Genomic DNA, 4,582 nt, shown 5'->3' on the forward strand with positions numbered 1-4,582 from the left:
AAAGAAAAAAACTATAAAAAAAATTGAGGCACTGCCCTGTGGGCCTGATAGGCCACAGGTGTGTAATTACAGGCCTTAAAGGCCCAGCAGACTCACAGGGCAGCGCGTAGAGTTTAGGACCACAAGCCTGCTATATAGAGGAGTTCGAAGTGGTAGCCGCGGCTGGGTTTATAAACCAGTGTGGCTGCCCTTCGCCCGGCGAGGTGGGACTAAACTTTGGGGTGGCAGCGCGAGGCCTTTAGTACCGGTTGGTGGCTCCAACCGGTACTAAAGGCCTCGTCTTCCCGCCTCTTCGCCTGGCCAAAGTTGGCCTTTAGTACCGGGTGTGGCTCCAACCGGTACTAAAGGCCTCTCCTATATATGCAACAGTTACGAAAATTTCATTTCTTCCTCTGTTTCCCCATTCGATCGACGCCGTCGCCGTCGCCGCCCCCGTCACCGTCGCCGCCCCCGTCCCCGTCGCCGCCCTCGTCTCCGCCGCCGCCCCGGGCCCGTCCCCGTCGCGCCGTCGCGTCGCCGCCCCGGCCCGTCACCGCCCCCGGCCGTCGCCTCACCGTCGCCGTCGCCCCACTGTGAGCTCTCCCCCTCTAACCCCTCTCCCTCACCCCCGGCGGCGACCATGGGCGCCACCCCTCCCCGAGCCCATACACACACACACAAGCATGATGAACACACACACACACACACGTACATATGTATGAATTAATGCATGTATATACGTATTTTGTATGTTTAATTAGTTTAGATTATTTAGATTATTATTTTTTCACTATTATATATGTATGAATGCATGTTAGATGGATATAATTAGTGTTCAATTAGTATGGAAATTTTTTATATTATGTTGTTTTTCAGTTTTTTAATGGATGTATAGAAGTTGTGTTTTCTGTTTTTAGTGTTAGATGCTTAATTAGTATGAAATAGTATATAGATTTTTGACATATGCAATGATAGCATAATTAGTGTTATATAGAAATGTTAGAAATTTTAGTTATCAAAATCCAATCATTAAAAAAATGTTACTTTTTGCGGGCATATAGCTAGTATTTGTTCTCGACGATGCCCGGCCCGCATCCTCGCCGTCGACCCGTCCGCGACGACGTCCGGCGGACCCATGTCCGAGACTGGGCTCCGCCGGGCTGGCACTGGGAGGTGCTGCCTGGAGGGGCGCGCCGCTTGATGAGGAACCCGGCCCCGGGTCCCGTCGTCGACCCTGATCTCGTTTGGTGGCGTTCGCGTGGGCCAGTTTTGGTGCGGAGGGACCCGGCCCCGCCGGAGGTGGTACGTCGCCGTGTCAGGGAGGAGGACGAGCACGTCCATCGCTACATGGTTGCGTTAGAAGGCGGCGGGTTCTCCAATACCTGGCAGTTTCTTCGGGGATCTCACTTCAGCTATGATCCTGTGAGGGTTCCTTCTCTTTGGGTGTCCACCGCCCGTGCCGCAGGAACCGCGAGTGTCCTAGATTCTTCTGTAGTATTCGATCTTTAATTAGCTACCTAGCCAGTGATGTACTATTTAATAATATATATTATTCGAGACGATGTATTCGAGATTATATCTATTATTCTAGACGATGTATTTGAGATTATATCTATTATTCGAGACGATGTAATTTGAATACTAAATTGTTTTATATTTCTTTTGGATTAGTTAAATAAAAGCTATGGCAGACAATACCGACAGAGAGGGAGAACAGACCATGTTCGATATGATACGCGGGCCAGATGATGATCAGAATGAAGAAGAAGATTATGACGGCTCCGAATTTCTAAACAACACCGGAGAGGGTGATATGATATTCGATCGCGACGACCGAATTGATGAAGTCATGAACTACGATTATGACGATGACGAAGAACATGTTGATCCTGAAACAACAAAGACCGGTGAGGTATATTTATATAAGCAGGCATCTGGTGATCATCACATGTTTTAAATGACTTGAAGATATATTAACAAATCGATCTTTGTTCTTTCAGCCATCCGGATCGAGCAAATCTTCAGGCAAAAGGACGAAATGAGGCCCGAACAAAAAGTTGAAGGAGGGCGTAAAGTACAATATCGAGGCAGTCAGACCTAATGGCGAACCATTAGCGCCTAAGAAGATTGCGGACAAGTTCGTTCGTCAGTGCGGAGTTCTTGTGAAGGACCAACTCCCGATCAAACTTCAAGAATGGAGAGAGCCAGCAAAGCCACGTCCAGATGTTACTTTTGTCGACAAGAATCAAAAAGATCTGCTTTGGGATACTCTCATGGAACATTTCACCCTACCAGATCATTTCAAAAAAGCAGATGTGCAGAAAGTTAAGGACGCTGCTCTTAGGAAGATGGCGGTTGCATTCAAGAACCACAAGAATCGTGAATGGGATAAGTACGTCAAGGGAGGAAGGGAGACTCCAGTATTCGAGGGAACACTAGAGAACCAACGTGCTCATTGGGATGATTTCGTGAAATTCAAGGATTCGGAATTAGCTAAGGAATGGTCGAGAATAAACAAGAAGAATGCCGAAAAAAAGGATAAGTTCCATAAGCTGGGGCCAGGTGGCTATGCGGTGGCAATGCCTAAGTGGGATAAGTCTGAGAAAGAGATGGAGGATGCAGGTGTCACTCCGGTTACTAAGAGCTGGCCCCCTAGGTGCAGGACTTGGTTCTATGCGCATGGGGGGGAGTTGGACCCGAAGACAGGCAATGGTTCGACGAAGGCAAGTCTGAAGGGAGCCGACGATGCGATACTTGTTGCAATAGAAGAGGCACGATCGGGGGTGTTCCAGCCCAACAGAGAGAACGACAAGCTTACGCATGCCCTGGGAAATCCTGAACACCCGGGAAGAACACGAGGCAAGGGCGCTATTCCGTGGTATGAGGGGTTTTCAGACTGGAACACCAACTACAGAACCCGTGCGAGAAAGAAGATTGCGGAGGAGAAGAAGAGGAAGATGGAGGAGGAGCAGAGGAAGCGGGACTATGAACGCCTTCAAGGCCTAGAAGCAAGTCAAGCGGAATTGGCAGTCAAATTCCAGCGGCAGCAGGAGCAGATCGACTCACTTACCCAGCAAAGGGGGTCTCAGCAGCTGCAGCTTCTAGCGGATGATCCAGCATTGGATAGCACCGCCCCATCCATGCCGAGAAGCAGCGTGGGTTCCGCCCCGGACGACGCAATGCTGGGTAGATACCCCGTGGATGACATCACGGAGAACACTAAATGCGAGCTACACGTCAAAATAACGAACATATCCATGAAGGTGGCGGACGCCTTTGCTTTTACAAATCCCCCCGAGGCAACCTTCCATTGCAACCCGATTCCAGCGGGCTATGCTCGTGTCTTGGTTGATGAGGTGGTGGACCCACCATATTCGGAGCTACAGCTTGACATTCCTGGAGGTGACGACGAGCGCTTTCTCGGAGAGGCCAAACATCGTATCATCCTATGGAAAAAGGATTGCATCATCTTTCAAAGGCCACCGACACCGCGTCAGCCGACTCCTCGTCGAAGTCCGCCACCGAGTCAGCAGACTCCCGCTCCTGCAAGTCCACCAAGTCCGGCAAAGTATCAGGCCACTCCTCCTCCAAGTCCGGCAAAGTGTCAGGCCACTCCTCCTCCTCCAAGTCCGCCACAGCATCAGACGTCCACTCCTCCTCCAAGTCCGGCACAACCTCAGGCCACTCCTCCAAGTCCGACACAGCTTCAGGCCACTCCTCCTCATCCAACTCAGCCCCGTCAGCCGTCTCCGCCGCCTCAGCAATCGTAGAAGAGACACCCCGCAGCTATGGTGCGTAGCGGTACGAGTCGAGGTAGTACAGGAAGTACAGGCGGAGGCAAGCGATATAAATATGGTCCAAGCCTCACGCCTCTTCCGCAGAGGGCTTATGACAAGTCCGAGGAGGAAAACGCATCCATATCGAAGGCCAAGGTGGAAGCCCATTTTGCACCGAAACCGCCACCGCCGCCAAGGGAGAAAGTGCCTGAGGAAACGATTGACCACTTCATTCGTATGGCTCAACCACCAGCTCCCAAGCCTGTTGACACAGACTATGAGCGCCACATCAGGAAGTTAAATCGAGCAAGTCTACGTAAGGAGGCGAGCTCGGGATCGAGCAAACAACAAGCAGCTATCAAAAAATGCGGGAAAACCATTCCCCAGCTGGGCGAACAGGCGGCGCAATCGATCCCCTCGCTTGTTGTGCCATCAACACGTGACAGTACGCGCGCCCAATATTATTGTGGGCAAACAGTTTATGTTCCCGAGGTGGGCAATGTGGTAATGACCAAGGACTATATAATGCAGGCTGAAGTTCTCAACATCACCGTTGGACAACTCTTCGAGATCAAGCCCATGCTTGTGCTTAGAGAGGATGAAATAAAATGGAAATATGTCCGGGGCCAACCTTTGGTCGAGCCAGACAAGGTCAAGAACCTCCCAACGAGAATGTATGAATTGCATCAATGGTACATGAACATTACCAAGATTTCAGATCAATTGTCCCTCATGGTGAATGTCAAGGAGGAGCATTACTTCCATGAGAAAGCTCTGTCCGTTGAGTATTCTGAACTGTTTCAGTTATACAATCAAGATGCACTCGA

This window comes from Triticum aestivum, chromosome 3B (genome assembly GCF_018294505.1).
Source record: "Triticum aestivum cultivar Chinese Spring chromosome 3B, IWGSC CS RefSeq v2.1, whole genome shotgun sequence".
In the NCBI taxonomy this organism is placed as follows: domain Eukaryota; kingdom Viridiplantae; phylum Streptophyta; class Magnoliopsida; order Poales; family Poaceae; genus Triticum; species Triticum aestivum.